Below are 14,501 nucleotides of genomic sequence, written 5' to 3'. Positions count from 1 at the left end.
AGATTAACGTTATCCAAGAATTTGTGTCTTTCTAACTGAAAACAAAATTCAACTTTTGGCTATAGTTAAAGACAACAGTAGTGTAGGTTAGGTAAGAGGAAGACTGTTGAATGAATATTTTATCCCTAAAAATATTTAAAATGATAGGAGACCCTGAAAGACATCTTCATTCCTCCCCATTATTTTATCATTCCCTTATGTTTCTGACAACAGAATATACCCAAGTAGTACATATTTGCCATCCAGAGACTACTACTGTAATAAAACTTAATACTGGCGGCTTAGTATATATCCTTTCTGAAACCAGAAAAATAAATACTAAAGGAGAAATTTTTCACAGCTATCAATTAAAGAAATATAAAGGACTTTAGTCTATCTGTACTGATTATAGAACAAACTGAATTTAGATAATAAAATAATGAACCAGGATGGCAGTATATGCCTATAATCCCAGTACTTGTTAGGCTGAGACATGAGGACAGCAGGTCTGAAGCCAGCCTCATTAATCAAAGCAAGGCCCCGAGTGATTTAGTCAGACCTTTCTTCCAAATAAGACTAAAATAGAGCCGGGCGTGGTGGCACAAGCTTGTAATCCCCTGGCTTGGGAGGCAGAGACAGGAGGATTGCACAGGTTCGAAGCCAGCTTTGCTGGCTTAAGAGACCCTGTTTCCAAATAAAAATATATTTAAAAAAACCCATAGGTCTGGGAGTGTAGCCCAGAGGTAGAAGGGCTTCCAAGAACCCCAGTACCACCAAAAACAACAACAACAACCCAAAAAAAAAAAAAAACTAAAATAGAGTTGAATCCCCAACAGTACACATAACAATGATGATGATGATGATGATGATGATGATACCGGAGAAAAAAAGTTTTATTCAAATCACTTAATTCTGAAAAAAGGCTACCACAACAGTCCATGGAATCCCATCTGAAACATTTATTATTTTTTTATACTAGGATTGAGCCCAGAGACATTCTACCCCTGCTCTACAGTCCCGGCCCCTTTTTAATTATTATTTTTTTTATAAATTTTGAAACAGGGTCTCACTAGATTGATGAGAGTCTCACTACTTGCTGAGGCTGTCCTTGAACATGCAATTCTCCTGTCTCAGTCTCCCAAGTACTGGAATTACAAATATGTGCCACCACACCTGGCTCATCTGAACTAATTTAGAAAGCATAAGCAGTTCAAATTTCCTTCCATTCAGCATTTAAAACAGAAGCAACTTTATTCTCTTGGAGAGTTCTTGAAACAAATTGCCTTAAATACTCTTTACCTATGTCTCAGAACAGTGGCGTTACACACTAGAATTCACAGGCACCCAAACCTGCCTGGACCATATCTTGGGTTATGGCTTTAGCACAGGATTAAAAGCTCCCCAGGTGAAACTAATGCAAGCTCAAGGTTAAAACCATTGCTTAAAAAAGTAGTAGCTCCATTACAAAAGTAATTATATAAAGGTTAAAAATTGAATAAAAAGCATTTAGTAATTCTAGCTTCTGCTGGGCTTCATTTATATTCAAAAACAGTATTTTATATTTCACATTAAAATATCATATTTCACCGGGTGTGGTGGCGCACGCTTGTAATCCCCGCGCTTGGGAGGCGGAGACAGGAGGATCGCGCAGGTTCGAAGCCAGCCATGCTGGCTTGAGACCCAGTTTCCAAATAAAAAAGTATGAAATAGGTCTGGGAGTGTAGACCGGAAGTAGAAGGGTTTCCAGGAACCCCAGTACCATCTTAAAAAAAAAAATCATATTTCACATGTTTTCAATTATTAAGCAAATAGTTATCATGAAAATATCTATCATGTTCTCTGAACTGAGCTAGTCACTAGAGAGTAAATCTGAATCCCTATTCTGTTTATTTGTTGTTTGGTTTTGGGGTTCTTTTTGCCGTACTTGGATAAAACCCAGAGGCATTCTACCTCTGAGCTACACCCCCAGCCCTATATTTTAGTCTTATTTTGAAACAGGGTCTCACTAAGTTGCAAAGGGCCTCACTAAGTAGCTGAAGTTGGCCAGGAACCACAATTATTCTGTGTCAGCCTCCCAAATGCTGGGATTACAATTGTGTGCCACCACGCCAGGCTGCCTGTACTGTTTTAATGAGAAATCCACCCCTCTATCTTTTGGGTGTCTTCACCTCACCTACCACTATGATATTCTCTTCTCCTTTCCATCAGAGGTTGAACTCTTACCAGGAGGAGTCCAACTAGAATCTCACATGTTTATCTATCAGGACTAATCTTCAGGTTTAACTATATTGGGTGTCAAGCTCAATTTTTAGCTAGTAAAATTAGTCAATATTTTTTAAAGATTGTTCTGTAAAGAAAACTGATAATGCTAAATACAACATATATGAAATCACAAATTAGCCATTTGTTTAAAAGGTATGGAGGGAAGCTAATATTTTTATCTCATTTCAACATAACATGTGTTTTATTTATTTACTTATTTGCGGGTCTCGGGATGGAACCAAGGAGCTACACCCCTGCCCTATTTTTTTATTCTTTATTTTGAAACAGGGTCTCACCAAGTTGCAGAGGGCCTAAGTAGCTGAGGCTGTCTGCGAACCGCCATCCTCTCTCAGACTCCCGAATGCTGGGATTACAAGAGTGTGCCACCATGCCGACTATAACATGTATTTTAACATAAATTCTAGGGAGATTTAATAAAACCCCATACACATAAATTATACTTGATCTCTATAAAGAAAAGATTTATAAAAGCAAAGAAATTAGTGAGGAAATTAGTGGAGTATCTTTCTTTTTCCTAGTTAGTTGTCTGAGTTTCCCAATCAACCCTGTCGGAGAGCCTATTTATTTAGCTTATAGTTCCTTAGTTGTTCTTTTCTCAAATTGTGAGGAAATTAGTTTATGCAAAAAATGTCCTTAGCAAAAGTACGTAAATAATAAATGCAAAAAGTTTGATCAAATTTGACAAAAATTCACATAAAATTACCACAAAAGTAGTTAAATCTCCTTTAGGAAAATAGTTAAAGGACATTTTAAAGTCTTTTATAGGCAGGGCGTGGTGGCGCACCCTTGTAATCCCTTCCCCGTGCTTGGGAGGCGGAGACAGGAGGATCAGCAGGTTAGAAGCCAGCCGCCCACATTGGTTTAGGAGACCCTGTTTCCAAATAAAAATATAAAATAGTTCTGGGAGTGTATTCCGGAGGTAGAAGGGCTTCCAGGAACCCCAGTACCACCAAAAAAAAAAAAGAAAGAGTCTTTTATAGGAAAACTGAAAATAGCCCAGATATCCAATACAAATGCACAGTAAGTTACAATTCTAAACTAGAATATTATGGTTGACAAGACACTTATTTTCAAAAATAAAATAGAAAAAACCTCTAGACATACATTAAAAAGAACAAAATTCTCAGAATTATTAAAAATAGTTCAGACACAGCATAAAGAAAAATGAATACAAATTTTAAGATATTTGTCTTCCCTTTGTGTTTTAAAATTTTTATACTGAATATGGACTAATAAATCTTCAAAATCCATTTTATCTTGATCCAAAAATCTATCTAAATTTTTCTGAAATTAAAGTACAAACAAAAAATACTGCAGTATTATTTAAGTTAAAAATAATTTTGGCACATTTATTTATAAAGTGATTCTTCTAGAAGATATTTAAAGACAAAAGAATGAGAAAAGAAAAAAATTTTTTCATAGGTGATCACAATATATTAAAAATGTGTATACATTTGTACCTTCATTGAGAATGATTTGAAAATATGTCAAAATATATCATTTAAATTTTCTTTGAAACTTTTCTATACAGATTTTTGTTTCATTTTCTAAGTTTCATGAAATTTTATAATTAATGATGTTTTCATCCTATACCAAAAGAGCTAACCACACAATGACTGCCATAAGTAATAACCTAAAAAATTTATTTTAAATTTTTTCCAAAACATATTCAATTTTTTAAACCTAAGAAGCTCTGAGCAATTTTTGATATTTTTGACTAAATATGTTGAGGCTCTCAAAGATATACTATGTAACATAAGCACATTAGATGATGTTATTATGCACTGGCAGGTCACTGTGAGGAGAAGCATTTCCAATGTCACCTCTGACACTGTATTAAGTATATACTGCATGCACACAAAATGAAGTGACTTTACAACTAAACAAGAGTTTAAAATAGGGGACTCAATTAACCAAGAAAGGTATTTCAGCACAAGTTTGTCACAGCATAGTAGTCTTCTTTAGCATAGCTGTCTCCACAAGTCAGCAGTTTAAATACAGTATATGGTTTAACAGTGTAAATATACATATTTAGCATAAATCTAAGTCTGTATTTTCCTCATACATAGTCTATGTGAATACACCATCTCTTTCAGACAATGGGCAACACTAATGACTAATGTGATCAGTAATAACAAAGAAGTAATTAAGTCCTACTAAGTTCAGGATAAAGCTACTAGAGTTTGGAGAATGTGAGGCAGCTAACACCTGTGAGAAGAAAACTAGAAAGACAATTTGAGAAAAGAACAACTAAGGAACTGTAAGCTAAATAAATGGGTGCTCCAACAGGGTTGATTGGGAAACACAGACAACTAACTAGGAAAAAGATATTTCACTAAAAACCTGAAGTATTTGATAGAGAAACCAGAAAGGTCACATAAAATAGTAGAGTTACTTTAACTAGAAAACAGACTACTAGAAAAATGTTCTAGCAGTGCTCCAAAAGAAACTTAAAAAGGATTTTGGTTCTAAAGTAACCTGCCAGGAAAAATAAATATTCTTTAAAAGAGGAAAATACTGTAACATAACAATGTTCAGCATTGAATAAAAATTACTAGACTTACAAAGAAGAAAACATGTCAAACTAAGGAGAAAAGTAGTAAACAGAAATCGTCCTTGAAATTGTAGATGGTAAATTAGCAAACAATAGGTTTAAAACAGCCCTTTAAGTACACTCCAATATTTTTTAAATGAACATAATGAAGAAAAAAACAAAATCTGTAAAACTAAAGGATCAAATACAATTTCCAGAGCTAAAAATGTCCTTGGCAATATCACCAACACTTCTCCAAAAAATAAATATTAAAAATTTGATAGCCTATAACAGCACCAGATTGGATCTAAGATCCTGTAGAAGACCAGTGGATCTTAAAAATAGCAACAGAAATTACTCAAATTAAAGCACAAAGAAAAAGGCATTTAAAAAGTAGATGCAAGGACTCCAGACCAACGCACTCAACAGCCCACCAGGCTCCAGAGAGGAGAGGCAGACAGCGAGCCAAGGTGATTTTTTGGCGCAAGGAGCATCTAGAGCTCCCAGCGGCTGGGCTCAGCACACCCTGCAGGGACTCAGAGTGGAGCGCAAAACCAGAGAAGAAATACGCCAGCCTCACAGCCGAGGGTGTGGCAGCGGCGCCATATTGCCACCAGCGGCAGCAGCAGCAGCAAATTCACCAAGTCCACTACAGCTCCATCGGCGCACTCAACAACAGTGAGTCAAATTGAGGCCCCTAGAGAAGATATCCCAGTACAGCGCTCCCAGGGACTTTACCCAGTGGGGGAGTGGCGGTGGCAGAGATAGCACACCATAGGAGAACGTGCAACCTGGCACCCCCCCCATGGTCTAAAGCAGCCTCGATTGACTCCCTGGGTCTGAGACTCTGAGATACAACCCAGTAAAGGAGTAGTGGGGTCTGAGATACCACAGACTCGAGATCCAGAGCACCTTAAGTAAAGTCGTAGTGACCCAAGGGAAGAACCCAGAGAAGGCACAAACTTCCAAAATCATGGGAAAGAGGAATAAAAATGGAGTAATGAATGCCCACAACCCCACAACATCAGAACCCGATAAAACAGAAATTCAGAGATTTCTAGAAGATCAAATCAGGAAAATAACTGTAGAAATAATAGAGGTGTTTCGAAAAGAATTCAGAGAGCGCCAAAAAGAGATAAAGGATGCAATTAATGAAGTAAAGGCCTCAATTCAAAGTACAAACAACCGATTAGACCACATGGAGAACAGAATCTCGCTCTTAGAAGATGATCATTCCAAACATGAACGCCTAGTTTCTAATCTAGAAAAAAAATCCGACAGCAGGAATCTGACATTGAAGAAATATGAGCCCATTTTAAGAGAGCTAACCTGAGAATAACTGGAATAGAGGAGGGAAAAGAAGGTGAAACCAAAGGGATCAACAATCTCTTCAAAGAAGTAATAGCAGAAAATTTTCCAAACACAGAGCAAGAGGTTGATACACAGGTCCAGGAAACTTATAGAACCCCTTTTAGACAGGATCGGAGAAGAGGAACCCCATGCCACATAATTGTCAAAATGACCAATGTAGAAGCCAAGCAGAGAATCTTAAAGGCAACAAAAACAAAGGGCCAAGTGACATTCAGAGACAAACCAATTAGAATCACTCCACACATCCCAAACCAAGTCAAGAAAGCCAGAAGGACTTGGAGTAACATATTCCAAACTCTGAAATTGAAAACAACTCCCAGCCAAAAATTTCCTACCCAGCAAAACTTTCTATCAAATTAGATGGAGAAATAAGAAGCTTCCATGACAAACAGAAACTGAAGGAATTTATGTCTTCAAAACCAGCGCTAGAGAAAATACTCAAAGAGATTAACTACAAAGAAAAAATAGGTAATACACACCAGAACCAGAGAAACAAGATTTTCCATCTAACAGACAACTAAGATTGGTTATCTGTGGAGACTCATTATTTATGTTAGTCTTTTACCTATCTCTAAATTGTATTGTTTGCTTTTATTGTTGCTAATTTTTAGGATTTCTAGTTGGAATATTAATATACCTTCAGATATAGCATTTGGAAATATTTTATCCCATTCAATCAGTAACTTTTAACTCTGTTTACATTGTCTTTGGATATGCAATTTTTTTTTAATTTTTAGGGAGTTTGTTTACCCTTCTGTTGCCTGTGCCATTGAAATCATATCCAAGAAATCACTGCCAATTTCAATGTTGTGAGGTTTAATGACCCAGATTTTCTTCTAAAAGTTTATGGTCTTAAGATTTATATTTAGGTCTTTTATCTATTTTGAGTTAATATTTGTATATGGTGTTAGGTAAGGGTCCAATTTTATTCTTTTTCATGTAATTATTATTTTTCAACAATATTTAGTTAAAAGATTATTATTTCCTCCACCAAATGTTCATGGAAACCTTGTCAAAAATAACTTGACAATTTATCTCTAGGCTTGTATTTAACTCCAATGATTTATATATCTGCCTTTATAACAGTACTACACTGTCTCAATTATTGTAGCTTTATAAGGTTTGAAATCAGAAAATATACATCTTCTAGCTTTGTTCTTTTTCGAGATCATTTTGGGTATCTAGAGTCCATATTCCACATTAGGATAATTTTTTCTAAAAAATAAATACATAAATGTATGATAGTTTCACCAAAAAAGAAAAAGAAAAAGAAAAAAAATTCTCTGGTAAGAAAGAAAGCAAAAAGAAATATTGAAATGTTATCTTTAAGTCATCAAAAGCTTGGTTTCAGACAAATGAAACTGTTATGTGAGATTATTATTATGTTGAGTTAGATTGAATTGGACAAATTTCTTACCAGACACAAATGACAGGCACAATAGCTCACACCTGTAATCCCAGCTATTGAGAAAGTTGAAAGAAGAAGATTGCAAGTTTAAGGCCAGCCTCAGCAAAGTTGCCAGACCCTGGATCCAGGGAGGGAGGGCGGGCAGGGGGAGCTGGAACATAGCTCAGGGGTAGAGAGTGCTTGCCCTAGCATGGTCAAAGCCCTGGGTATTGCCCCAGTATGGCAAAAAGAAAACAAAATGTTAGAAAATTCCTGGGTCTATTAAAAAAATTGAAATTTTAATTAAAAGCCTTCTGACAAAATTCAAGAGGCAGATACCTCTACTATTAAATTCAAACAATTATTCTTAACTTTCAAAATGCAGAAAAGGCTATACTACCCCATCACTGTATGAGGGAGATTTCTGATACAAAAAGTGATCAAATATATCACAAGAAAAATATAGTATGCTTTGTGAGGAATAATCCTTTACAAGATTATTAGCAAACCAAACCCAGCTATATAAATAAGGAGTCATACATAATGACCTCATGGTGTTCATCTCAAGAATATAAAGTTGGATTAAACTACAAAATACAATTCACACAATTAAATAAAGGAGGAAAATCTCAGAGTCAGTCTCAAAAGATACATACGTAACTAAAAGACAAAATTCAATATCCTTTAAGAATAAAACCTCTCAGCAAAGTAAAAATAAAAGGATTCGACCTCAGCCAGATAAAAGAATCGAGGGGGGGGGGAACTACAGATAATATCATACTTATTGACCCAAAACAATACTTTTTCCAAACCTGGCTGGCTGCCAATTAACTAGAACTAAACACATTGCTTAATCTTTTCAGTATTCTATTCTTGCCCTAGTTTAAACTTACCAGGGGCATTCTAATACCTCTGAGCTACACCCCCAGCCCTATTTTTTATTCTTTATTTTGAAACTGGGTCTCAATGAGTTGCAAAGGGCCTAAGTAGCTGAGGATGTCTGTGAACAGGGATCCTCATGTCTCAGCCTCCCGAATGCTGGATTACATGCATGTGCCACCACGCCCAGCTTTTGTATTTTTAATTTTTTATACAGCATGTGCTCTTATGAACTACTATAAGTTCTTTTAGGGGATTAAGTAGATTTTATATAAAACATAAATAATTTTAATTTAAAGAGAGCCACAGTCTCTGTATTTAAATTTTTACCATTTAGTGAAAGATATAATACTCTAAATATATTATGGTCTCACAGTATTTTTTCAGAGCAGAAAAGGATAGGTAGACAAAATTGGATGGTTAGAATGAAGGCAAATAATACATAGATCAGGTGCCAAACTGAGCTTGAATTTGATTCTTAAATGTAAAACAACATTGTAAAATGGGTTATGAAGCTTTTGAGAAATGTAAAATATGTGCTATCATCTCAAACTTTTTGGAAGTTATTGAAGACATGATTTAAAGAAATCTAGTTATAAATTTTTTATATACAGATAGGGTCCTAGAGCTACAATATGGTATTACTTTTTTTTTTTTTTTTTTTTTTGCAGGTCTGGGGGTGGAACCTAGGGTAATTTAACCTCCAAGCTACATCCCCTATTTTTTATTCTTTATTTTGAAACCGGGTCTCACTAAATTGCAGAGGGCCCCACTAAGTAGCTGAGGCTATACACGAACCCTGATCCTCCAGGATCCTCCAGTCTCAGCCTCCCAAATGCTGGGATTACAAGCCTGTGCCACCAAGCTCAGCTATGGTATGACCTAATTTTAAAGTTTATAAAAATGCAACAATATAAAAGTTTGTTTGAATCAGTATACAAAGTTTACAATATTTAAAATCCCAACCAAGTGATCACCAGGGTTGATGTACTATAATACAAATGACTTTTAATCCTACTTTCCTATTTCATATTTTCACCTAGTCAAAGCCAAATGTTCAAAGACATTCTCTAAGGAAAAAAGACAGCATGTCTTCACTGTGAAGATTGTCAGTTAAAATGAAAAACAAATATTTAAGTATGTTCAAAATATAATCCTAAACCATGTGTGGTAGTGAACACTAATCCCAGTACTTTGGAGGCTGACACAGGAAGATCATAGGTTCAAGGACAGCCTTACTAATTTATCAGACTGTTTCAAAACAAAAAGTAGCCAGGTGTGGAGGCTCACACTTATAATCCCAGTACTTGGGAGGCTGAGACAGGAGGACTGCGTAGATTGGAAGCCAGCCTCAGCTACTTAGTGAGGCTCTCAGCAACTTAGTGAGACTCTATTTCCAAATAAAAATATAAAACAGGTCTGGGAGTGTAACCCAGAGGTAGAAGGCCCAAGTACAAAAAAAAAAAAAAAAGTATAAGGGGTTGGTGAAGTACTTGGGAGGCTGAGACAGGAGGATTGCAGGTTCAAGGCCGGCCTCAGCTACTTACTGAGGCCCTCTGCAACTTAATGTAACCCTGTTTGAAAATAAAAAAATAAAAAACTGGGCTGGGGGTATAGCTCGGAGGTAGAATGTCCCTGGGTTCCATGCCCAGTACCACAAAAAAGGGGGGATTTGGGGAACTGGGAAGTAGACTGCCTCTAGGTTCAATACCCACTAAAACACACACACACACACACACACACACACACACACACACACACACACCTCTAACACTCACACTTACCCCTCTAAATTAAATCACCGAAGACACCAAGAAAAAATGTATTCACAAAAAAATCAGACTATAACACTACAAACTCAACACAATGAGAAAGAGAGCCTAGAAAGTCTTAAAATCAATGCCAATATAATTTGGCACTCCCACTTATATAACATCCTAAAATCTACATTTTATAAATCTTTGTAAAATATTTATAAAAATGATTCATGTGCCAAATCTTTCAGTGACAAATGGTAAGTTTAATGCTAATATTTTTACTGAATAACATTTAACTGGATAGCTTCATAGAAGAAGGCAGCTTTCTACCCAAAGTCGTCTCCCTTTAGTTCAAGGAGAAAACTAAAAATCACAGAAGAGAGAAACTGGGGGGGGGGGGGGGGGGGGGGGAGAACATATATATATATATATATGAAAAGATAGAGGATATAAAAAGATAACACAAAATCTTTTAAAATAATATCTAAAGTAGATAAACACTTAAACACAGCACAAGGTTTTGGAAAATATGAAATAGCATCTTCTTTTTATTTTGTTTTTTGTTTTGTTTTGTGGTTCTGGGGATTGAACCCAGAGGCATTCTATCTCTAACATATACTCACGGCCCAAATTTATTTCTTATTTGGAAACAAGATCTCACTAAGTTGCAGAGGCTGGCTTTGAACTTGCAATCCTCCTGTCTCAGTCTCCCAAGTACTAGGATTACAAGTGAGCACCACCACCTTTGGTTCTCATTTCATTTTTTAATTATCTTTGCCAGTATCAAAACTTCATTACTACTTAATGTTTTTCTATCAAAAAAACAATTTTCTACTTATTTCTATTTTCTCCTTTTACTCACTACTTCCCTTGGGAGACAACGAATTCTGTATTTTCCAAAATTCTGAATGATTTAAGTAAGAGCTTAAATTACCGTGCAAATTATCATGTAATATTTCTTCCCACTTCTGAACTTGCTATATTGTAGTTGACAGTAAAGTGACCTATAGAGGACAGTGTCAAAGATAACAGAAGTTGGGAGTATATTAAGAATTAATAAGTTCAATCAAACTGCAAAAGAATATCTTTGAATAAAGCAGACTTAAGTAAAAATCTTAGTTTTGCCCCCTTAATAGCTAGCTGTAGACGGGTAAGATTCAAGTGTGATCCACGGGAACTGTGGGGATTCCCAAGCCTCTTTTAGAGGAGCTGTGATGTCAAAACTACTCTTATAATATCACCATGCTTCACCACATTGATGGAGCCCACGGATACAAACCAGGTTCCTTTACAAAGCAGTAAGAGATACTATTTTTTACAAGTTTCAATCTTAAGTAGGACTTTTTTCTGTGTGACACTTCTCATAGGGAACTTCTGAAACTGATTTGATAATAAGTAATAAAGCCAAAATATATGGTAATCAAGTTTCTGAAATAATTATGCTTTATATTTTCATATAAAAAAAGCTTATATATAAAACCTCAGTTTTATAGATGTAGCCCTTGGTCATGTGTAGTATATACAAGAAAAAACTTTCTTAGTGGACCTTTTCTTCCTATTGGTCTAAGTACAACTAAGATCTACATTACATATAACTTAAAGGAAAAACATCAGATTTCTAAAATTATGATCATATTTTGGGGGGAAAAATGCAAACATCACAGAAAAGTATTTATATTGACTCCCAGCCCTGTATTACTAGCATTTGTATTTGTCTAGTTTCCTGAAAGTAATGGAATCCTTTGACTACTTTGGTTTGAAGAAAAATAGTGACTAGATTTAACCAAGTTATTTTCTTTAATCCATTACCCAGATAATTGAGAGTAATAAAAATAAGTTTAAATCAACCTCTTCTCGTTTTACTATAAATTTTTAAAACTTATTTTAATAATTTTACTTAGAAGTTTTTTTTATGTGGGAACAAAGGATAGTGGGGATTGAATTGGGGGCATTCTACCTCTGAGCTCCACCCCTAGCCTATTTTATTTTTTATTTTGAAACAAAGTCTCACTAAGTTGTTCTCTATAAGTTGTTAAGGCTGGCTGTAAACCTGTGAAACCAGGGATCTTCTTGCCTTGCCCTCTCACCCTTCCAAGTATGCCACCACTCCAGGGTTGCTTATGAGCTTTAAGATCTAAAGTATTTGTGTTGTAGGTATATCACTGTCAACATGATCTACATTATGATATGAGACTATAAGGCACCAATAAAACCATATTATAAAAATAAAATCTAAAATAAAAAAGATCTAAAATATCAACTTAGTTCATATGGATATGCATACTAAGCAATCAATTTAAAAGGCAAGCCACTAGGAGAATTATTCACTTATGATAGTGATTTAGTTCCTATTTTACCAATATTTAATAAGAGTATTTTTTAAATATTTATGATTCAAAGGTTCAATTTACAAAGACAGAAAAATTATTAATTTAAATAAGCACAATCTATATATAATACCATATGTTTGATAAATAAAATCACAAAGGAAATTAACAACCTTCAAATAGCTCAAAATTAAGTACAATAATAAAATTGTTGCTGTGATATATAAAAGTACCCTATTATCTGAGATTAAACATTTATACAAGATAATATCCCTTTAAAGAACAAAAAATATTTTTGTGGAAAGATTATATAATACCTGTCCATCTACTTTCAATATGAGGAGCTTTAAGAAACAGTACATTTTACTTCAGAGAGTAAGTTTATTCTCTGCACTGTTATTTTTAGCATTAGGTTATTCTATACACTTGTCATTTTTAATAATCCCCTTACTATTACTTGGAAAGTTTTCACACCTAACTGCCAATTACTAACAAATACATAATATTTGAAAAGAGAAACCTCCTCAATATGGTTTAATGCAACAGGTATAAAAATCAATTAAGATAGATAACAGGACCAATAATTAAAACTGCAAGTTATTTTAATAACTAGTAACAATGGATAAACTTGGTAACCCAAAGTCATAATCTGATCATTTTAATACAAACAATGAAAAGGTAACTGTTTGATAGCAATTTTTAAAATCTGTACTTAAAGCACAAAACAAGGCTCAAGTGGGTTTTTCATCAAAAATAAGTAAGATTTCTAATACCTGTTACACACTGAAATTTCACATGATCCCTTATTAACTGTCAGATTCATTAAAACTGTAAAATACACTTCTGTAGAATCCAAAGCAAAAATATAAAATTGCAAATTAAAATGTACTACAACTTCATAATCTAATTAAACTTGTTTAAACTGAACCACTAAGTCACATGACTACTCATAATTACTAAAGTCTCTTAATGAAAGTGTATTTCTAAGTAGATAATTTCACCACATCATTTTAAAGGAACTTACTAATAGTATCAAAGTAAAAAACAAAGTAAGAAAAAAAGAATAGAAATTAACCACAAAATGGGTTTTGGGATGGGTTACGAGTATGTTGGCAGGTGGCTGCAAGGAGGTAGATAATAAAATGGAATCAGTTTTCATCCTGCAGAACCCTGAGACTTGCTGCAATGTCAGCTCCAGGCACACACTGAGGGACTCTAGAAAATGCTCATTGATCATGCAGCACTTTATAATGCGCATAGGCTTTTTTCTCCTGCTAACCCCGCCTAGCTTCTCTTTGCAGCTTCTCCCAAGCCCTCTTCGCCACAATAAAACCTCTTCCAGAAGACAGTGAAAGAGTTAATCAGAATTATCCTAACATTCTAAGTATTAGAAATACCACTCACCATGAAGCCTCTTTATCTGAATTAAGCATTTTTTCTTAATGAAGAAAAGAGAAAAAACAAAACAAGAAACAAAAACCCCTACAACCCTGCAGATAAGAACATGGAATCTTTACCTATAAATACATCTTTCTGGTAGCATAGTATATAGCCAAGTCCAAAATCAATTATAGTTTCACTTAGACATGTATTTGCTGGAGCTGATTTACACTCAAATAGGTTCTAAAAAATATCACTGACACAATCAGAAAAAAGAAAATATAATTTAAAATCCTTATACTGAATTACAGAAAAATTTCATTCATGGCACTCTAGTATGAATACCTTAAATCTCAAGGCTTTTAAATTTTTTAATTTCACATTTTATAATAATCACAGTCACATGAAAAATTTAGAACAAGAGTGTACCACCTAAATTAGGTAATTATATTTATATGCTTAGTTTTAAGATAAAATAATCAGTTATTTTAAATAGTTAATTGCAAGCACAGCGTTAGGCTTAGATATGTAAATGAATTCTAAGACATAAGATACTAAACCTACTCAAAGCTGCTTTGCAGACCCCACCTTCTAATGAGTTAATC

General features: G+C 34.6%; 1 protein-coding gene across 5 annotated transcripts in view; it reads right to left on the bottom strand.

Moving 5' to 3' along the window:
• The window catches only part of ANKRD17 (ankyrin repeat domain 17), a gene marked incomplete at both ends in the record, with an annotated part of 168,896 nt that overhangs the window by 120,177 nt on the left and 34,218 nt on the right, over positions 1 to 14,501 (bottom strand). The window lies entirely within an intron of this gene.

Source organism: Muscardinus avellanarius (assembly GCF_963383645.1).
Source record: "Muscardinus avellanarius genome assembly, chromosome: 6".
Lineage (NCBI taxonomy): Eukaryota > Metazoa > Chordata > Mammalia > Rodentia > Gliridae > Muscardinus > Muscardinus avellanarius.
This window is presented reverse-complemented; position numbering and strand designations above follow the sequence as displayed.